This window comes from Budorcas taxicolor, chromosome X, assembly GCF_023091745.1.
Source record: "Budorcas taxicolor isolate Tak-1 chromosome X, Takin1.1, whole genome shotgun sequence".
NCBI classification, from domain to species: domain Eukaryota; kingdom Metazoa; phylum Chordata; class Mammalia; order Artiodactyla; family Bovidae; genus Budorcas; species Budorcas taxicolor.
In genome coordinates this window covers 72,047,911-72,071,205 of record NC_068935.1, presented here as the reverse complement: position 1 = coordinate 72,071,205, position 23,295 = coordinate 72,047,911, and the positions used below count along the sequence as shown (strand labels likewise).

The 23,295-nt window shown below is 40.1% G+C and overlaps 2 pseudogenes; both read right to left on the bottom strand.

The window, feature by feature from the left end:
* Positions 1–3,516: 3,516 nt before the first annotated feature.
* On the bottom strand, positions 3,517–14,941 carry LOC128069516 (craniofacial development protein 2-like; annotated as a pseudogene).
* A 5,945-nt stretch (positions 14,942–20,886) lies between these two features.
* On the bottom strand, positions 20,887–22,892 carry LOC128069718 (craniofacial development protein 2-like; annotated as a pseudogene).
* Positions 22,893–23,295: the final 403 nt, after the last annotated feature.

Sequence of the window (23,295 nt, the reverse complement as noted above, 5' to 3'; positions counted from 1 at the left end):
CAGAATCACATATCATCAGATTTACCATCATGTGGTTAACACTCTAGACTTTGAAAACTAATTTTATAGTTAACCACATTGGTATTAAGAATTCACTGAAATAGAGCAATTTAAGATAATATGAAAAAAGTGAAGAATGAAGATTCCTTCTTGGATCAGCAACAAAGACTGAATGCTTCAATTCCAAAGTGCACCATTGCCTTTTAAAACACTTTCATGTTTTTATCCAATTTTTAAGGAGATGCACAAATGAAATTATGCCCTTAGCTAGGGTAGGACCCCAAACAATGCTGGCAGATGCCCCATTGTGTTTGCAAAGTGCACTGATTAGTGCCAAAAGGGGCTGCCTCAGACATCCTATAAATGTAACTGACTAGAGGGGAAAATGGGTGGGAAGACTATCTACACATTAATTATGTCTCCTAAAATACCCAAAGTCTTCAAGGGTCAATAATATGTGGGTTCTACCCTAAAGGCTAGGAGAAATGGAATTATGTTGATGAGGGACTACCAATCAAACACTTATTTAGAATCAATCATTCTGTGAGGGTCTCAGGAAGATCTTTAGGGATATCTGTAAGCCAAAACAGAGGAATAAAATTATAATCTGGATGCATGTGTCTTTATAAGAGTCATCATCTCTATTACCTTCTGCAATATAGTGGTTAAATATATGGATTGTGAAGCTGGTACAAATCCAGCTCTACACTGTAGCTGCTTAATGTTGAGTATTTGCTGTCACTGTGTCTCAGTTTTCTTGTCCACAAAATGGGAATAATAACATATTTTTATCTCATAAGGTCATTATGAAAATTAAATAGGCTAATATTTTTTAAATGATCAGTGCTAACATTGAAAGAAATATAAGAGTGCTTCCTAATTAAATAACTTTGCATTTTGTAGAAACAGATTCTTTAGTAAATGTTAAAGTGACAATTATCAGAAATATGATAAAAATATATTGGAGAATGCCAAGTAAAAGCAAGAGTATGGACATGTAAAGAAGTTAGTAAAAGGTGGCCTGTTTTTTGTGTTAGTTTCTTCACCAATCAGTGGAGTGGGCCTTCCCTCACTCTCAGTCTTGTCTATGCCTCAAGCTGGATGATGAAAAAAAAAAAAAAAGAAGAAAAAGGATAAAGTGATCATGAAACAATGCTCCTGGGGAGCGACTATGCTTGAAAATGAACAGAAAATTCAACAGCCAAGGAGTGTCTGGAGTAGATGTTATCAGGAATTTCAAGAGCACCAGGCAGGTTAGTTCATCATTTATTACTTCTCTCCTGGAGAGCCAGACATTCTCAAATCTATTCTGTGCCTTTCCTCTAGCTCCCTTGCTACATGAAATACTCTCCTTCTCATCCAGCTCTCATTCTGCAAAGTCGATTTTCTTCACAAATCTCTCTCAGCTTCCTCACAGTCACAACTGCAGTGTCAGTTCAGTTCAATCACTCAGTTCAGTTCAGTTCAGTCGCTCAGTCATGTCCGACTCTTTGTGACCCCATGAATCACAGCATGCCAGGCATCCCTGTCCATCACCAACTCCCAGAGTTCACTCAGACTCACATCCATCGAGTCCGTGATGCCATCCAGCCATCTCATCCACTATCGTCCCCTTCTCCTCCTGCCCCCAATCCCTCCCAGCATCAGAATCTTTTCCAATGAGTCAACTCTTTTCATGAGGTGGCCAAAGGACTGGAGTTTCAGCTTTAGCATCATTCCTTCCAAAGAAATCCCAGGGCTGATCTCCTTCACAATGGACTGATTGGATCTCCTTGCAGTCCAAGGGACTCTCAACAGTCTTCTCCAACAACACAGTTCAAACACATCTCAGCCTTCTTCACAGTCCAACTCTCACATCCATACATGACCACAGGAAAAACCTTGACTAGACTGACCTTAGTCGGTAAAGTAATGTCTCTGCTTTTGAATATGCTATCTAGGTTGGTCATAACTTTTCTTCCAAGAAGTAAGAGCCTTTTAATTTCATGGCTGCAGTCACCATCTGTAGTGATTTTGGAGCCCCCCCCCCCAAAAAAAAAGTCTGACACTGTTTCCACTGTTTCTCCATCTCTTTGCCATGAAGTGATAGGACCAGATACCATGATCTTTGTTTTCTGAATGTTGAGCTTTAAGCTAACTTTTTCGCTCTCCTCTTTCACTTTCATCAAGAGGCTTTTTAGTTCCTCTTCACTTTCTGCCATAAGGGTGGTGTCATCTGCATATCTGAGGTTATTGATATTTCTCCCAGCAATCTTGATTCCAGCTTGTGTTTCTTCCAGTCCAGTGTTTCTCATGATGTACTCTGCATGTCAGTTAAATAAGCAGGGTGACAATATACAGCCTTGACATACTCCTTTTCCTATTTGGAACCAGTCTGTTGTTCCATGTCCAGTTCTAACTGTTTCTTCCTGACCTGCATACAGATTTCTCAAGAGGCAGGTCAGGTGGTCTGGTATTCCCATCTCTCTCAGAATTTTCCAGAGTTTATTGTGATCCACACAGTCAAAGGTTTTGGTATCATCAAAAAAGCAGAAATAGATGTTTTTCTGGAACTCTCTTGCTTTTTCCATGATCCAGCAGATGTTGGCAATTTGATCTCTGGTTCCTCTGCCTTTTCTAAACCAGGTTGAACATAAGGAAGTTTGCGGCTCACATATTGCTGAAGCCTGGCTTGGAGAATTTTGAGCATTACTTTACTAGTGTGTGAGATGAGTGCAATTGTGTGGTAGTTTGAGCATTCTTTAGCATTGTCTTTCTTTAGGATTGGAATTAAAACTGACGTTTTCCAGTCCTGTGGCCACTGCTGAGTTTTCCAAAGTTGCTGGCATTTTGAGTGCAGCACTTTCACAGCATCATCTTTCAGGATTTGAAATAGCTCCACGGGAATTCCATCACCTCCACTAGCTTTGTTCATAGTGATTCTTTCTAAGGCCCACTTGACTTCACATTCCAGGATGTCTGGCTCTAGATGAGTGATCACACCATCGTGATTATCTGGGTTGTGAAGATCTTTTTTGTACAGTTCTTCTGTGTATTCTTGCCACCTCTTCTTAATATCTTCTGCTTCTGTTAGGTCCATACCATTTCTGTCCTTTATCTAGCCCATCTTTGCATGAAATCTTCCCTTGGTATCTCTAATTTTCTTAAAGAGATCTCTAGTCTTTCCCATTCTGTTGTTTCCCTCTATTTCTTTGCATTGATCACTGAAGAAAGCTTTCTTATCTCTCCTTGCTATTCTTTGGAACTCTGCATTCAGATGCTTATATCTTTCTTTTCTCCTTTGCTTTTCATCTCTCTTCTTTTCACAGCTATTTGTAAGGCCTCCCCAGGGAGCCATTTTGCTTTTTTGCATTTCTTTTCCATGGGGATGGTCTTGATCCCTGTCTCCTGTACAATGTCACGAACCTCATTCCATAGTTCATCAGGCACTCTATCTATTAGATCTAGGCCCTTAAATCTATTTCTCACTTCCACTGTATAATCATAAGGAATTTGATTTAGGTCATACCTGAATGGTCTAGTGGTTTCCCCTGTTTTCTTCAATTGAAGTCTGAATTTTACAATAAAGAGTTCATGATCTGAGGCACAGCCAGCGCTTGGTCTTGTTTTTCCTGACTGCATAGAACTTCTCCATCTTTGGCTGCAAAGAATATAATCAATCTGATTTTGGTGTTGACCATCTGGTGATGTCCATATGTAGAGTCTTCACTTGTGTTGTTGGAAAAGAGTGTTTACTATGACCAGTGCATTCTCTTGGCAAAACTCTATCAGCATTTTCCTTGCTTCATTCTGTACTTCAAGGTCAAATTTGCTTGTTACTCCAGGTGTTTCTTGACTTTCGACTTTTGCATTCCAGTTCCCTATAATGAAAATACATCTTTTTGAGGTGTTAGTTCTGCAACGTCTTGTAGGTCTTCATAGAACCGTTCAACTTCAGCTCCTTCAGCATTACTGGTTGGGGCATAGACTTGGATTACCGTGATATTGAATGGTTTGCCTTGGAGATGAACAGAGATCATTCTGTCTTTTTTGAGATTGCATCCAAGTACTACATTTCGGACTCTTCTGTTGACCATGATGGCTACTCCATTTCTTCTGAGGGATTCCTGCCCGCAGTAGTAGATATAATGGTCATCTGAGTTAAATTCACCCATTACAGTCCATCTTAGTTCGCTGATTCTTAGAATGTCGACGTTCACCCTTGCCATCTCTTGTTTGACCATTTCCAATTTGCCTTGATTCATGGACCTGACATTCCAGGTTCCTATGCAATATTGCTCCTTACAGCATCAGACCTTGCTTCTGTCACCAGTCACATCCAGAGCTGGGTATTGTTTTTGTTTTGGTTCCATCCCTTCGTTCTTTCTGGAGTTATTTCTCCACTGATCTCCAGTAGCATATTGGGCATCTACTGACCTGGCGAGTTCGTCTTTCAGTATCCTATCATTTTGCCTTTTCATACTGTTCATGGGGTTCTCAAGGCAAGAATACTGAAGTGGTTTGCCATTCCCTTCTCCAGTGGACCACATTCTGTCAGACCTCTCCACCATGACCTGCCTGTATTGGGTTGCCCCTTGGGCATGGCTTAGTTTCATTGCATTAGACAAGGCTGTGGTCCTAGTGTGATTAGATTGACTAGTTTTCTGTGAGTATGGTTTCAGTGTGTCTGCCCTCTGATGCCCTCTTGCAACACCTACCATCTTACTTGGGTTTCTCTTACCTTGGGCGAGTGGTGTCCAGCTCTGTGACACAATGGAATGCAGCACACCAGGCTTCCCTCTCCATCACTAATTCCCAGGGCTTGCTCAAACTCATGTCTATTGAGTCGGTGATGCCATCCAACCATCTCATCTTCTGTTGTCCCTTTCTCCTCCTGCCCTCAATCTTTCCCAGCATCAGGGTCTTTTCCAATGAGTCATCCATTCACATCAGGTGGCCAAAGTATTGGAGCTTTAGTATCAGTCCTTCCAATGAATATTCAGGGTTGATTTCCTTTAAGATTGACTGGTAAAAAGAAGAACTGGATGATAAAAAATAAAAATAATACTGACGTGTAAAATACAACCTCTCATAAATGTTGAAGGCCTCATAGCAAATATCCTTAGTCTCCTGCAATCAGTCTCATTCTATGTGGCCTTCAAGTCCATATACACACTAAAAACAACATACTGCATAACTATAAAGGGAAGTATCTTAAAGCATCTATCTTGGATATCAGATCACATTGGATTCCCTCAGTTTCCATTTCTAGTCAAACTACAATAACAGGGACCAGGTTTATGCTCCTGCTTGAAAGATCCAAGAGAGATAGAGAAACTATAAAAAAAAAAAAATACAGCTTTTAAGATACTGTACATCAGGCAACAAAGGACAGTGAATTCTGAGATGTGAAAAACAAGTTAACAAGTTGCCCCTAGGTTATTATTTGAGAGAGTTTCCAGGCCACAGCTTCCCAGGTTGCTCAGTGGTAAAGAAACAGCCTGCCAAGCAGGAGACGTGGGTTTCATCTCTGGGTCAAGTTCCTTGGAGAAGGAACTGGCAACCCACTCCAGTATTCTTGCCTGGAAAAATCCCATGGACCGAGGAGCCTGTTAGGTTACAGTCCATGGTGTTGGAAAGAGTCACACGCAACTAAGTGACTAAACCACCACCACCACCAGGCCATAGAACAAAGGGAGGGAACACAGGCAAAAAAGACTCCCTGTGTTGAGGAAATGGAGTTCAAATTCGAGGGAGATCAAAATCAAGTGGGCTAGAGTTCACAAAACAAAGTGCCAGAGGGGAAAGAGCTACAGAGAAAGGACTCTGGAGAGTTGCAGAGGGTGTTTAGCAGAGTACACATCAGTGAATGAATGTAAGTAAACTACTGGAGAAATAACTATCTAATAGGATTAGAAAGATGAGTGCTCACAAAGGGCTAGAATTAGTGCCTATTACTATCAGTGATATTAGCAAACATAATTTATAGTCAAATAAGTACTCAGAAGGCATTTGCCTCAGTGGTGACAAATAACGAGTATTGAGTCTCTGCCAGATGAAATGCTGTTCTTGTCTTGCCTAACAAATTTTACAGTGAAGACCTGGAATGTTACAAAATCTTTTCAAGTAACTTAATGGTAGCCTAGAGTAAGGCTCAAGAATATTTATAAGAATACAAAAATATCTAACATTCTAAAAGGTAAAATTCACATTTGATATCCAATCAAAAACTACGAGGCATGACAAAAGCAAGAAAATGCATACCATAAATGAGAAATATTAATCAATCAAAAATGATTCAGAACTGACACAGATACTAGAATTATCAGAAAAGGTATTAACATAGTTATTGCTACTACATTGCATATGTTTAAAAAGTTAAGTGGAGACACGAATGATATAAAAAAAAAAACCAAGTTAAGCTTCTAATGATGAAAATTACAATTCTTGAGATTTGAAACTCACTGGCTGTGATTAGTAGCATATTAAAAAATTACATATTTTAGAAGAAAAAGTGGATTTGAAGACACTGCAATACAAACTGTTCCAAATGAAACAAAAACAGAAATTAGAATTTGAAAAAGTGAAAAGAATATCAGGAAGTGGAGGCAGAAAAACATTTGAAGAAATAATGGCTACAAAGTGCTTAAGTTGTTAATATTATACAAGTTTTTTTTGTGAGGGTAAACAGAAAAGTTGCTATTTTCACAATGTATGCGTTTACAAGTCGGTAAGAAAAGTGGCCATTTTGATTCAATGCAATAGTAGAAGCAAATAAAAGTTTAACAACAAGCTCTCTGAAGACAAATAAAATGAAAACGTCCTGATTTGTCTTGGTATATGTGTTCCCATCATGACTAATTTCAAGCTAACTTCCTAAAAGATTAATAATAAGTTCTCATGAACCCATCTTAGCTAGCTTGAGCATACCACTGATTTTATTGTGCATATGTAGTATAACTTTCGTATCCATTCGTCTGCCAATAGACATCTAGGTTGCTTCCATGTCCTAGCTATTATAAATAGTGCTGCGATGAACCTTGGGGTACACGTGTCTCTATCAATTCTGGTTTCCTCAGTGTGTATGCCCAACAGTCGGATTGCTGGGTCATATGGCAGTTCTATTTCCTGTTTTTCAAGGAAATGCCACACTGTTCTCGATACTGGTGTAGTAGTTTGCATTCCCATTAACAGTGTAAGAAGGTTCCCTTTGCTCCACACCCTCTCCAGCAATTTATTGTTTGTAGACTTTTTGATAGCAGCCATTCTGACCAGGGTGAGATGATACCACACTGTGGTTTTGGTTTGCATTTATCTCATAATGAGTGGTGTTGGGCATCTTTTCATGACTTTGTTAGCCATCTGTATATCTTCTTCGGAGAAATATCTGTTTAGTTCTTTGGCCCATTTTTAATTGGGTCATTTACTTTTCTGGTATTGAGTTGCATGAGCTGCTTGTATAATATTGTGGTCACTTCTTCCTCAGTTATTTCGTTGTTATTACTTTCTCCCATTCTGAAGGCTCTCTTTTCACCTTGCTTAGAGTTTTGTTCGTTGTGCAAAAGCTTTTTAAGTTTAATTAGGTCCCATTTGTTTATTTTTGCTTTTATTTCCATTACCCTGGCAGGTGGGTCATAGAGGATCCTGCTGTGATTTATGTCAGAGTGTGTTTTTGCCCATGTTTTCCTCTAGGAGTTTTATAGTTTCTGGTCTTACATACAGATCTTTAATCCATTTTGAGTATGGTTTTAGAAAGTGTTCTAGTTTCATTCTTTACAGGTGGTTGATCAGTTTTTCAAGCATGATTTGTTAAGAGATTGTCTTTTCTCCATTGTATATTCTTGCCTCCTTTGTCAAAGATAAAGTGTCCATAGGTGTGTGTATTTATCTCTGAGCTTTCTATTTTGTTCCACTGATCCATATTTCTGTATTTGTGCCAGGACCATACTGTCTTGATGACTGTGTCTTTGTAGTATAGTCTGAAGTCAGGCAGGTTGATTCTTCCTGTTCCATTCTTCTTTCTCAAGATTGCTTTGGCTATTCGAGATTTTTTGTATTTCCATACAAATTGAGAAATTATGTGTTCTAGTTCTGTGAAAAATGCCGTTGGCAGCTTGATAGGAATTGCATTGAATCTATAGATTGCCTTGTGTAGTATACTCATTTTCACTATATTGATTCTTCCAATCAATGAATACGGTATGTTTCTCCATCTATTTGTATCCTCTTTGATTTCCTTCATCAGTGTTTTATACTTTTCTATATATAGGTCTTTTGTTTCTTTAGGTTGATATATTCCTAAGTAATAAATAAAGTGAATGGAATTGTTTCCTTAATTTTTCTTTCAGTTTTCTCATTGATAGTGTATAGGAGTGCAAGAGATTTCTGAGTGTTAATTTTATATCCTTCAACTTTACTATATTAATTGATTAACTCTAGTAATTTTCTGGTGGTGTCTTTGGTGTTTTCTTTTTTCTTTTTAGTTTTTCAACATTTTCCATGTTCTTTTTTGAAATTTAAATTTATTTTAATTGGAGGCGAATTACTTTACAATATTGTATTGGTTTTGCCATATATCAACATGAATCCACCACGGGTGTACACGTGTTCCCTATCTTGCACCCCCCTCCCACTTCATTCCCTGTACCATCCCTCTGGGTCATCCCAGTGCACCAGCCCCAAGCATCCTGTATCCTGCATCGAACCTGGACTGGCAATTCGTTTCTTATATGCTATTTTACATGTTTCAATGCCATTCTCCCAAATCATCCCACCCTCTCCCTCTCCCACAGAGTCCAAGACCAGAAACTATAAAACTCCTAGAGGAGAACATAGGCAAAACACTCTCTGACATAAATCACAGCAGGATCCTCTATGACCTACTTCCCAGAATATTGGAAATAAAAGCAAAAATAACAAATGGGACCTAATTAAAATTAACAGCTTCTGTGCAACAAAGGAAACTATAAGCAAGGTGAAAAGACAGCCTTCAGAATGGGAGAAAATAATAGCAAATGAAGTAACTGACAAGAACTAATCTCAAAATTATACAAGCAACTCCTGCAGCAATGACCCAATCAAAAATGGGCCAAAGAACTAAACAGACATTTCTCCAAAGAAGACATACAGATGGCTAACAAACACGTGAAAAGATACCAACATCACTCATTATCAGAGAAATGCAAATCAAAACCACAATGAGGTACCCTTTCACTCCAGTCAGAATGGCTGTGATCCGAAAGTCTTTGGTGTTTTCTATGCAGAGGATCTTGTCATCTGCAAACAGTGAGAGTTTTGCTTATTCTTTTCCAATCTGTATTCCTTTTATTTATTTTTCTGCTCTGATTGCTGTGGCCAAAACTTCCAAAACTATGTTGAATAGTAGTGGTGAAACCCTTGTCTTGTTCCTGACTTTAGGAGAAATGCTTTCAATTTCTCAACATTGAGGATAATGTTTGCTGTGGGTTTATCATATATGTCTTTTATTATGTTGAGGTATGTTCCTTCTATGCCTGCTTTCTGGAGGATTTTTATCATAAATGGATGGTGAATTTTAACAAAGGCTTTCTGTTCATCTTTTGAGATAATCATATGGTTTTTGCCTTTCAATTTGTTAATATGGTGAATCATATTCTTTGACTTGTAAATATTGATGAATCCTTGCATCCCAGGGATAAAGCCCACTTGGTCATGATGTATAATCTTTTTAATATGTTGTTGGATTCTGTTTGCTAGAATTTGGTTGAGGATTTTTGCATCTATGTTTGTCAGTGATATTGGCCTGCAGTTCAGCTTTGGAAGGTTATACTTTGATAAGAATTTGTCCATTTCTTCCAAGTTGTCCGTTTTATTGGCATATAATTTCTGATAGTAATCTCTTATGATCCTTTGTATTTCTATGTTGTCTGTTGTGATTTCTTCATTTTAATTTCTAATTTTGTTGATTTGATTCTTCTCCCTTTTTTCCTTGATGAGTCTGGCTAATGGTTTGGCTTTTTTTTTTTAATCTTCTCAAAGAACAAACATTTAGCTTTGTTAATTTTTGTTATGGTCTCTTTTGTTTCTTTTGCATTTATTTCTGCCCTAATTTTTAGGATTTCTTTCCTTCTACTATCCCTGGGGTTCTTAATTTCTTTTTTTCTAGTTGCTTTAGGTGTAAAGTTAGGTTATTTATTTGATTTTCCTCTTGTTTCTTGAGGTAAGCATGTATTGCTATGAACCTTCCCCTTAGCACTGCTTTTACTGAACCCCATACGTTTTCATTTTCATTTGTTCCTATGCATATTTGGATTTCTTTTTTAATTTCTTTTGTGATTTTTTGGTTATTCAGAAGTGTGTTGTTTAGCCTCCATATGTGTGCATTTTTCATAGTTTTTTCTTTTTTCTGTAGTTGACATCTAATCTTACTGCACTGTAATAAGAAAAGAGGCTTGAAGTGATTTCAATTTTTATGAACTTACTAAGGCTACATTTATGACCAAGGATGTGGTCTATCCTGGAGCATGCTCCGTGTGCACATGAGAAAAAATTAAAATGCATTATTTTGAGGTAAAATGTCCTATAGACAATATTAGGTCTAACAGGTCCATTGTATCATGTAAAGTTTATGTTTCCTTGTTAATTTTCTGTTTGGTTGATCTATCCATAGGTATGAGGGGGGTATTAAAGTCTCCCACTATTATTGTGTTACTGTTAATTTCCCCTTTCATACGTGTTCAGTTCAGTTCAGTCGCTCAGTCATGTCCGACTCTTTGTGACCCCATGAATCACAGCACACCAGGCCTCTCTGTCCATCACCAACTCCCGGAGTTCACACAGACTCACGTCCATCGAGTCAGTGATGCCATCCAGCCATCTCATCCTCTATCGTCCCCTTCTCCTCCTGCCCCCAATCCCTCCCAGTGTCAGAGTCTTTTCCAATGAGTCAACTCTTTGCATCAGGTGGCCAAAGTATTGGAGTTTCAGCTTTAGCATCATTCCTTCCAAAGAAATCCCAGGGCTGATCTCCTTCAGAATGGATTGGTTGGATCTCCTTGCAGTCCAAGCAACTCTCAAGAGTCTTCTCCAACACCACAGTTCAAAAGCATCAATTCTTCAGTGCTCAGCATTTGCTTTACATATTGCAGTGCTCCTATGTTGGGTGCATATATATTTATAATTGTTATATCTTCCTCTTAGATTGATCCTTTGATCATTATGTAGTAGTATCCTTCTTTTTCACTTTTTATGGCCTTTATTTTAAAGTCTATTTTATCTGATATGAGTATGGCTAGTCTTGCTTTCTGTTCATCTCCATTTGCATGAAGTAAATTTTTCCAGCTTTTCCCTTTCAGTCTGTATGTGTCCCTTGTTTTGATGTGAGTCTCTTGTAGACAGCATATATAGGGGTCTTGTTTTTGTATCCATTCAGCTAGTCCGTCTTTTGATTGGGGCATTCAACCTATTTACATTTAAGGTAATTATTGATAAGTATGATCCTGATGCCATTTACTTTTTTGTTTTGGGTTTGAGTTTATAAACCTTTTCTGTGTTTCCTCTCTAGAGAAGATCCTTTAGAATTTATTAAAGAGCTGGCTTGGTCGTGCTGAATTATCTCTGCTTTTGCTTGTCTGTAAAGCTTTTTGTTTCTCTTTCATATTTAAATAAGATCCTTGCTGGGCATAGTAATCTGGGTTTTAGGTTTTTCTCTTCCATCACTTTCTAAGTATGTCCCTCCATTCGTTTCTTGTTTGAAGAGTTTCTATTGAGAGTTCAGCTCTTATCCTTATGTGAATCCCCCTATGTGTTATTTGTTGCTTTTCCTTTGCTGCTTTTAATGTTTGCTCTTTGTGTTTGATATAGTTATCTTGATTAGTATGTGTCTTGAGGTGTTTCAGCTTGGGTTTATCCTGTTTTGGACTCTCTAGATTTCTTAGATTTGGGTGGCTCTTTCCTTCCCCATTTTAGGGAAGTTTTCAACTATTATTTCCTTATGTATTTTCTCATGCCCTTTCTTGTTGTCTTCTCCTGGGACTCCTATGATTTGAATGTTGGGGCACTTAACACTGTCCGAAAGGTCTCTGAGGTTGTCTTCATTTCTTTTCATTCTTTTTTCTTTTTTCCTCTCTGCTTCATTTATTTCCACCATTCTATCTTCCACCTCACTTATCCTCTCTTCTGCCTCAGTTATTCTACTGTTGGTTCCCTCCAAAGTGTTTTTTATCTCAGTTAATGCATTATCCATTATTGATTGATTTTTTTTTTAAATTTCTTCTAGGTCCTTGTTAAACATTTTTTGCATATTCTCAATCCTTGTCTCTAGTCTATTTACTTGTAACTCCATTTGGTTTTCAAGATTTTGGATCATCTTTACTATTTATTATTTTTCAGGTAGACTCCCATCTCATCTTTGGTTTGGTTTGGTGGGTTTTATCATGTTGCTTTACCTGCAGAATATTTATCTGCTTTATCATTTTGTTTAGATTGCTGTTTTGGGGGTGGACTTTCTGTAGGCCTGAAGTTTGTGGTTCTTCTTTATTGTGGAGGTTGTTCCCTGTGGGTGGGGTTGGACTAGTGTCTTGTCAAGGTTTCCTAGTTAGGGAAGGTTGCATCTGTGTTCTGGTGGGTGGAGCTAGATCTCTTTTCTCTGGAGTGAAATGAAGTGTCTAATAGTGAGTTTTGGGGTATCTATCGGTTTGGCTTGATTTGGGGCAGGCTGTATTTTAACACTCAAATCTGTTCCTTCATTGCTGGAGAATTAGTGCGGTATGTCCTGCTCTGGAACCTGTTAGCTCCTGGGTGGAAATTGGTTTCAGTGTAGGTATGGAGGTTTTGGATGAACTCTTGTCAATTATTGTTCCCTGGAGTCAGGAGTTTTCTGGTGTTCTCAAGTTTTGGATTAAAGCCTCCTGCCTCTGGCTTTCAGTCTTGTTTTTTAAGTAGTCTCAAGATTTCTCCATCCATACAACACAGATGATAAAACATCTAGGTTAATGGTGAATAGATTCTCCACAGATAGGGACACCCAGAGAAGTTCACAGAGTTACATGAAGAAGAGCAGAGGGAGGAGGGAGATAGAGGTGACCAAGAGGAGAAGAGGGGGAGTCAAAAGGGGAGAGAGCAATCTAGCCACTAATTAATTCCCTATGTGTTCTCCATATTCTGGAACACCCAGAGAGATTCACAGAATTAAGTAGAGAAGAGGAGGGAGGAGATAGACGTGACCTGGAGTAGGGAAAGAGAGAGTTAAAAGGGGAGAGAGCAATCAAGCCAGTAATAGATTCTTAAGATTAGATTCTTAAAGGTAAAAATTTGAAAACTAATACCAACAAAGGTCCGTCTAGTCAAGGCTATGGTTTTTCCAGTAGTCATGTATGGATGTGAGAGTTGGACTGTGAAGAAGGCTGAGTGCCGAAGAATTGATGCTTTTGATCTGTGGTGTTGGAGAAGACTCTTGAGAGTCCCTTGGACTGCAAGGAGATCCAACCATTCCATTCTAAAGGAGATCAGTCCTGGGTGTTTTTTGGAAGGAATGATGCTAAAGCTGAAACTCCAGTACTTTGGCCACCTGATGGGAAGTGTTGACTCATTGGAAAAGACTCTGATGTTGGGATGGATTGAGGGCAGGAGGAGAAGGGGACGACAGAGGATGAGATGGCTGGATGGCATCACTGATGGGATGGATGTGAGTTTGAGTGAACTCCGGGAGCTGGTAATGAACAGGGAGGCCTGGCGTGCTACAATTCATGGGGTCGCAAAAAGTCGGACACAAGTGACTGAACTGAACCAATAAACAAAGATTAAAAATCTAGAGTAGAGGTTAGACTCTCAAAATTACAATATTAAAAATATAAAACACAATCACAAAAAGTATAAAAAATATATATATGTGAAATTTGCTTTAAAAATAGGGTATTTTTTGCAATGTAATAGTAGGTTATGAAAATGAAAATTAAAGGAGTAATAAAAAACAACATTTTCAATTTAAAAATTATAATAGTAAAAATATATCTAGGAATTTCTCTGGCGCTGTTGTGGGCAGTGCAGGGTCAATTCAGTTTCAGGAAGTTCCTTGTTCCAGCTTATATTTCTTCTCAAGGTCTATAGGCCCCTTCCAAAGCTCAGTAATTGCTAACTACAGGGTTTTAATCTGTTGCACCTGTCACTTCCAGAGCAGTTCCCTCTTCTTTGTTTATTTTGGCTTTTTTTCCGTTTGCAAGTCTCTTCAGTGTCTAATTTCTGCCCTGACACAAGGGGGTGAAGGTGGTCACTTATTTAGTCTCACTTGTTCAGTCGTGTAGTGGGGAGGGAGGAACACTGCAAAGGAATATCACTGGTGTGTGTGAAGAGGCCTCACATGCATGGACCACACTGGGTTTGCCCCAGCTCATGACAGCGTGTGCTTTCCCGGTCTACACGTTCAGGCTCCAGGTTCCCCTGCAGGGGTACTGTCCAAATCAGGCCCTGTGTTTCATGAACTTCCCAGGTCTAAGCTGCTCAGGTTCAGATTATCGGGTATTCCACAAGGGCAGAGTCAGTTGGGCATCCGTTTTGTGTCCTTCCCAGTTCTGAGCAGCCAGGAGACCAGGTGCTTGGCAAGCACACTGTCTCAGGTGGGCAGTGCATCTTAATTACCTCCCTGGTCCTGGCCACTCACTTTCCTGGGTTCGCTGCAAGAGCACCATCTCAGGTGTGCTATGTGTCTACTCTGGGGAGCTGATCTCAGGCTGTGACCCTCTTGGCAGATGTCTATTGTTCAGGATCCCAGGAAGACTTGGTTAGTAACTGGAAGCCTGCTCACAGTTTGGTGGAAGTTGCCGGTTTATGGGGCTGAGATTGCCCCTTGCCTTCCAGCTGTGGTTGTCGCACTCCTGCCTCTCTACTTCTGGCCAGGAGCGGGGAGCGAGGGGCCTGTCCGCAGCTGGCTAGCTCTCCTTTGGTGTTTGCTCAATCGTTTGTTCTGTGAGCTGGCCAGGCTGTGCATTAGGTTAGAGAACTTTTGTGGGAAAGTTCTCTCTCTCTCTCTCTCTCTCTCTTTTTTTCTCTCTCTGGCTATCCCACAGTTTGGGTTGCTATCTCACATTAGCTCCCTCAGATTGTCCTCAGGGCATTCAGATCTGGTCTTTACTCTAAGCATGCCACCCGAGCCTCCTTGTCCAGTCCCGGCTTGCTAGTGGCGGATGCAATCATTTGGGCTACTTCTCTGCTGGGAGTTGCAGTTAGGAGCATATTCTCTCTCTCTCTTTTTTCATCTGGTTATGTTGCCTTCTGAGATTTCAAAATTCCCGACGGACCTGCCAGTGAGAGGGTTTCCTGCTGTTTGGAAACGTCTCCTCCTTCATGATTCCCTCCCCAAGATGGGTCTCCATCCCTAACTCTTTTGTCTCTCTTTTTGTCTTTTATATTTTGTCCTACCTCCTTTCAAAGAGAATTGGCTGCTTTTCTGGGTGCCTGGTGTCCTCCACCAGCATTCAGAAGTTGTTTTGTGGAAGTTTCTCATCCTTCAAATGATCTTTTGATGAATTTGTGGGGGAGAAAGTAGTCTCCCTGTCCTATTCTTCCTCCATCTTGGGACTGCACACTAGATTTATTTTATTTTATTTTATTTGCTACTTTCAAATTATTCTTACATAGGTACTAGGTGCTTTCACACATACAATCTAGTATATGAAGTGGGATAGTGATAATAGATAACTGTGTGATTCCAGGGACTATACCTTAAAAGTCAGGAAGATAAATTCTCATAAATGTGACTGTTAAGTAACCACACATAACACTGCATTTTCAGCCAATTCTTCTGCCTTATCTGGCATAAGACTGACACGCCACCTTCCCTTCAAACCACCTCTGAACTTCAAATAGTGAATTTTTAAAACTATCATCTAACCTGACCAGAAACAACAACTATCTTGTCTTATCTGTAAACTTCATAAGAGAGGGGAGGTGGCCTGTTCTGAGTATGCAAGTTTTATATTTAGCATGTTTAGGAAGTTGAGACCAGAGTGTTCTAGCTGAGTGAAGTTCCAAAGTACAGACTATTTTAAAAATGCAACCTTCACTTCTCACACCAGCTCCTCACACTTCTCAGCACCATCTGCCTGGGGGAGAAGCCCTTCCCCTGCCTCGAGGTGGCTGCTGCTTCCACCAGAGGTGGTCTCTGGTGATCCACAAGTGTAGCCCCAGGGTCCAGAACTGTAGCCCTAGATCTGCCATAGGGATGCATAGCCAGAAAGGCCAGGCCTTTGAGAATGGAAAGGACTATGTAAGTTTGTTTCATTTCAAGAAGGGGGCCAAGAAAAGGGAAGAAGCCCCCCGGTCATACAGGGTAGTCAGAAATAAAACCCAGATCTCTTGTTACACAGAGCTGAACTTTAGTGTATTCTACCATGCTGGCTTGGGGCAGGATATAGCAACCCACTCCAGCATTCTTGACTAGAAAATTCCATAGACAGAGGAGCTTGGCAGATTACAGCCAATAGGGTCGTAAAATGTCAGACACGACTGAAGCAACTTAGCATACACCATCACTTCTCAGTTCAGAAGGACCCCCTAAGTTCCTGACTCACCCAGGTTGTGCTGTAAACAGTCTATAAGGGGGAATCATAGTTTATCACATTAGTTCTATGGCTTCTAAAAAGTAGCACTCCTGCTGTTTAATGGTGTGTGGCAGCTCAGCCTCCATGCTTATGGTTCAGGACATGAAGAGCAAGACTTGAGCCCTAAAGGTAGTAGGGAAGGCAGGGAAACAATTGTGGCAAAAATTCTAGGCAAAACTGTAGCAAAAAGTCTAGGAGCCAGAATCAGTATGCCTGGGATTTCCTCTTAGCCCTAACACTAACTTCTGGACAAGTCCTTTTTTTTCTTCTCTACCTTACATTTATATCACCTGAAAAATGAAAATGTTGGACTAGTGGTTTCTAAAGGCCTTTCTAGCCCCAATATTCAATGATTTGGGGGAATCCTTTAACACCTCTGACTTTACATTAAGGAAAGTGAAAGAACTCACAACGTCTTCAAGCTACATGGTCTAGTTCAGCTCAAAAAGTGCTCTCTTTAACTGCAATGTGTTTTGATCTTAGAAACAGCCTTCTGAAATAAGTAGAGTGGGTATGTTCACCCTCAATTGACAGACGAAGAAACTGAGGCTCAGCGGCTATATAATACTTATTGACCACTTGGTCTTTGTCAATGTGTTAAGCATGTTATATGGATCATCTCAATTAGTCCTTTCTATGACCTTTTGAGGGAGAAGGCAATGGCACCCCACTCCAGTACTCCTGCCTGGAAAATCCCATGGATGGAGGAGCCTGGTGGGCTGCAGTCCGTGGGGTCACTAAGAGTCGGCCATGACTGAACGACTTCACTTTCACTTTTCACTTTCATGCATTGGAGAAGGAAATGGCAACCCACTCCAGAGTTCTTGCCTGGAGAATCCCAGGGACGGGGGAGCCTGACGGGCTGCCGTCTATGGGGTCGCACAGAGTCGGACACGACTGAAGTGACTTAGCAGTAGCAGCAGCATGACCTTTTGAAGACCTTTACAGTAGGTAATACAATTATTCACATTTTACAGATAAAGACATTCTTGTACAAAGACCTTCAATGATTTGCCCGTGGTCACCTGGTAGCAAGTGTCAGTCTGATTTCTAAGACTTACACTTAAACAATTACCACATATCATCATTGTCTCTCACATAAGAGCACAAATGGGGTGTTGCCTTTGATAATAGGAGCTAAGAATTGGAGAAGAAACACCAAGAATTAGAGAACAGATGGGTGGGTTATAAACCTGCATTGGACAAGCTGACTCTTGGCAAAATTCTAAATACAGCTTTTATTTGTTGCCACCTGATATGTCCCTCCTCAAGAGGCTCCAACACCTATTAAGACCAATTTCCAGAGACCCTACTCTCTAAAGCTGAAGGAGGTGGTAAAATGGTTTGTACAACAGGGGTTTTCAACCCTCATTGGTTAAGTGGGATTCTTTAAACATTACATTAAATTGGGGAAAATTAGATTCAATTTTTAAGCTTTCCAGGTGATTCTAATGTGCACTCAAGGCTCAGAACAAATGTTCAGTCTTGGCTGCACATTGAAACAATCTTGCTGTTGTTGTTCAGTTGCTAAGTACTGTTTGACTCTGCTACATCATGGGCTGCAGCACACTAGGCTTCCCTGTATTTCACTATCTTGCAGAGTTTGCTCAAACTCATGCCCATCAAACTGGTGATGCCATTCAACCATCTCATCCTCTGATGCCCCTTTATCCTTTTACCCTCAATCTTTCTTAGCATCAGGGTATTTTCCAATTAGTTGGCTCTGCACATCAGGTGGACAAAGTATTGGAGCTTCAGCATCAGTCCTCCTAGTGAATATTCAGGGTTGATTTACTTGAGGATTAACTTGTTTAATCTCCTTGCTGTCCAAGGGACTTTCCAGAGTCTTCTCCAGCAACACAATTCAAAAACATCAATTCTTCAGTGCTCAGCCTTCTTTATGGTACAACTCTTGCACCCATACATGACTAATACAAAACCTACAGCTTTGACTATATAGACTGTTGTCAGCAAAGTGAAGTCTCTGCTTTTCAATACACTGTCTAGCCTTACTATAGCTTTTCTTCCAAGGAGCAAGTGATTGTTTGTTTGTTTGTTTTTTTAATTTCATGTCTGCACCCACTCACAGTCTGCAGTGATTTTAAAGTCCAATAAAATAAAATCTTATTGTTTCCATTTTTTCCCCAACTATCTGCCATGAAGATACCACTCTAATGGCAGAAAGCAAAGAGGAACTAAAAAGCCTCTTGATGAAGGTTACAGAGGAGAGTGAAAAAGCTGGCTTAAAAGAAGAATCAACAAACTAAGATTGTGGCATCAGGTCCCATCACTTCATGGCAAATAGATGGAGAGAAAGTGGAAACAGTGACAGATATTATTTTCTTGGACTTCAAAATCACATCAGATGGTAAGTACAGCCATGAAATTAAAAGATGCTTGCTCTTGGAAGAAAAGCTATGACAAAACTAGAAGGCTAGTAAAAAGCAGAGACATCACTTTACCAACAAGGTCTGTGCAGTCTAAGCTATATTTTTTCCAGTAGTCATATATGAAAGTGAGAATTTGACCATAAAGAAAGCTGAGCATGGAAGAATGCTTTCAAAATGTGATGCTGGACATGACTCTGGAGGGTCCCTTGAACAGCAAGAAGATCAAACCAGTCAACCCTAAAGGAAATCAACCCTGAATATTCACTGGAAAGACTGATGCTGAAACTGAAGCTAAAGACTTTGGCCATCTGATGCTAAGACTCAATTTATTGGAAGAGTGCCTGATGCTGGGAAAGATTGAAGGCAGGAAGAGAAGAGGGCAGCAAAGGACGAGATTGTTGGTTGGCATCACCAACTCAATGGACACGAGTTTGAGCAAAATTTGGGAGAACGTAAGGACAGGGAATGTGGCATGCAGCAGTCCATGGGTATGAAAAGAGTCAGGCATGACTCAGCTACTGAATAACAGCAAATTTGCTGTGAAGTGATGGGAGTGAACGCCATGATCTAAGTTTTTTGAACACTGAGTTTTAGTTCAGCTTTTTCACTCGCTTCAAGAGGGTTTTTAGTTCCTGTTCACTTTGTGCAATTAGAGTGGTACCATCTGCATATCTGAGCTTGCTATTTCTCAAGGCAATCTTGATTCCAGCTTGTGAATCATCCAGCCCAGCATTTCATATGATGTACTCTGCATAAAACTTAAATAAAGCAGGGAGACAGTATACAGCCTTGGTGGACTCCTTTCCCAATTTTGAACCAATTCACTGTTTCATGTCCAGTTCTAATTGTTGATTCTTGATCTCCATATGGGTTTCTCAGGAGAGAGGAAGGTGGTCTGGTATTCCCATCTCTTTAGGAATTTTCCACAGTTTGTTATGATCCATACAGTTAATGACCTTAGCATAGGCAATGAAGCAGAAGTAGATGTTTTCTAGAATTCCCTAGCTTTCTCTATAATACAACAAATGTTGGAAAGTTAATCTCTGGTTCCCCTGACTCTTCTAAATGCAGCTTCTACATCTAGAAATTCTTGATTCACATACTGCTGAGGTCTAGTTTGAAGGATTTTGAGCACTACCTTGCTAGCATATGAAATGAGTGCAACTATGCAGTAGTTTTAATCTTTGGCATTGCCTTTCTTTGGGATTGGGATGAAAACTGACATTTTCCAGTCCAGTGACCACTGCTGAGTTTTCCAAATTTGATGACATATTGACTGTAACACTTTCATAGCATCATCTTTTAGGATTTGAAATAGCTCAGCTGGAATTCCATTAGCTTTGTTCATAGTAATGCTTCCTAAGGCCCATTTGACTTCACACTCCAGGATGTCTGGCTCTAGGTGAGTGATCACACCATAGTGGTTATCCCAGTCATTAAAACTTTTTTTTGCAGAGTTCTTTTTTCTGTGTATTCTTGCCACCTCTTCTTAATCACTTTTGCTTCCTTTAGGTCCTTACAGTTTCTGTCCTTTATTAAGCCCATCCTTGCATGAAATTTTTCCATGATATATCCAATTTTCTTGAAGAGATATCTAGTCTTTCCATTTTTTCCTCTATATCTGCATTATTCATGTAAGAAGGCTTTTGTATCTCTCCTTCCTATTCTCTGGAATACTGCATTCAGTTGCATATTTCTTTCCCTTTCTCCTTTCTTTCACTTTGTTTCTCAGCTATTTGTAAGGCCTCCGGAAACAACTACTTTGCTACTTGCCTTTGTTTTGTTTGTTTTGAGATGGTTTTGGTCACCACCTCCTGCATAATGTTTTGAACCTCTGTGCATAGTTCTTCAGGTACTCTGTCTGTCAGATCTAATCCCTTGAATCTATCCATCACGTCCACTGTGTAATCATAAGGGATTTGATTCAGGTCATACCTGAATCGCCTAGAGGTTTTCCCTACTTTCTTCAATTTAAGCCTAAATTTTGCTGTAAGGAGCTCATGATCTGAGCCACAGTCATCTCTAGGTCTTGTTTTGGCTGACTTTACAGAGCCTCTCCATCTTTGGCTGCATGTAATATAATCAATCTGATTTCAGTACTGACCATCTTGTGATGTCCATGTGTAGAGTCCTCTCTTGTTTTGTTGGAAAAGAGTGTTTTCTATGACCAGTGTGTTCTGTTCACAAAACTGTTAACCTGTTGTCCTGCTTAAATTTCTACTCTAAGCCCAAGTGAAAGTGAAAATCTCTGAGTTGTGTCCGACTCTTTGCAACTCCATGGGCTGTACAGTCCATGGAATTCTCCAGGCTAGGATACTGGAGTGGGTAGCCTTTCCCTTCTCCAGAGGATATTCCCAACCCAGGGATCGAACCCAAGACTCCTGCATTACAGGCAGATTCTTTACCCACTGAACCACAAGGGAAGATAAGAATGAAGGAGTGGGTAGCCTATCCCTTCTCCATGGCCAAGCTTGCCTATTACTCCAGGTATCTCTTGACTTCCTACTTTTACATTCCAGTCCCCTATGATGAAAAGTGAATGTGAAGTTGCGACCCAATGGACTGTAGCTTACCAGGCTCCTCAGTCCATAAAATTTTCCAGGCAAGAATACCGGAGTGGGTTGCCATTTCCTTCTCCAAGGGATCATCCTTACCCAGGGATTGAACCCGGGTCTCCCACATTGCAGTCAGAAGCTTTACAGTCTGAGCCACCAGAGAAGCCCCCTATAATGAAAGGGACATCTTTTTTGGTGTTAGTTCTAAGAGGTCTTGTATGTCATCATAAAACCTTTTGACTTCATCTTCTTTGGCATTAGTGGTCAGGGCATAGACTTGGATTACTGTGATACTGAATGGCTTGCCTTGGAAAAGAAACAAGATTATTCTGTCATTTTTTAAAATTTTATTTATTTTCAATTGAAGGATAATTGCTTTACAGTATTGTGTTGGTTTCTACCAAGCATCAACATGAATCAGTCATAGGTTTACCCATGTCCGCTTCCACTTGAACACCCTTCCCATTTCCCTCCCTATCCCACCCCTCCAGGTTGTTACCAAGCCCCAGTTTGAGTTCCCTGAGCCATACAGCAAATGCCCATTGGCTATCTAATTTAGATATGGTAATGTATGTCTCCATGTTATTCTGTCCATACATCCCACCCTCTCCTTCCTGCCCACACCAGCTGTGTCCATAAGTCTGTTCTCAATGTCTGTGTCTCCATTGCTGCTCTGCAAATAAGTTCATCAGTACTATCTTTCTAGATTTAATATATATGCATTAGTATACAGTATTTGTTTCTCTCTTTCTGACTCACTTCATTCTGTATAATAGGCTCTATGTTCATCCACCTAAGGACTGATTCAATGAGTTCACTTTTATGGCTGAATAATATTCCATTGTATATATGTACCACAGTTTCTTTATCCATTCATCTGCTGATGGACATCTAGGTTGCTTCCATGTCCTAGCTATTGTAAATAGAGTTGCAGTGAACACTGGGGTACAAGTGTATTTTTCAATTTTGGTTTTCTCAGGGTATATGCCTAGTAGTGGGATTGCTGGGTCGTATGTGGTTTCATTCCTAGTTTTCAAAGGAATCTCCATACTGTTCTCCATAGTGTCTGCATTAGTTACATTCTTACCAACAGTGCAAGAGGGTTCCCATTCTGTCATTTTTGAGTTTGCACCCAAGTATGGCATTGCAGACTCTTTTGTTGATTGTGAGGGTTACTCCAAAGATTATTGCCCACAGTAGTAGATATAATGGTCATCTGAATTAAATTCACCCAGTCCCATCCATTTTAGTTCACTGATTTCTAAAATGTCAATATTCACTCTTGCCATGTCCTACTTGACCACGTCCAGTTCACCTTGATTCATGGACCTAATATTCCAGGTTCCTATGCAATACTGTTCTTTACAGTATCGAACTTTACTTTTACCACCAGACACATCCTCAACTGAGCATTGTTTTTGCTTTAGCTCAGCCTCTTCATTCTTTCTGGAGCTATTTCTCCACTCTTCTCAGTAGCATATTGGAGCATATTGACCTGTGGTCTCATCTTCCAGTGTCATGTCTTTTTGTCTTTTCATACTATAATGGGGTTCTCAAGGCAAGAATGCTAAAGTGTCTTGCCACTCCATTCTCCAGTGGACAATATTTTCTCAGAACTCTCCACTATGACCCATCCATCTTGGGTGGCCCTGCATGGCATGGCTCGTAGTTTCACTGAGTTACACAAGGCTGTCATCCATGATCCATGTTATCACTTTGGTGAGCTTTCTGTGATTATGGCTTTCATTATGGAGGCTGCAGGATTTTAGATCTTGCTTTTTCTTTCTGCACCCTGAT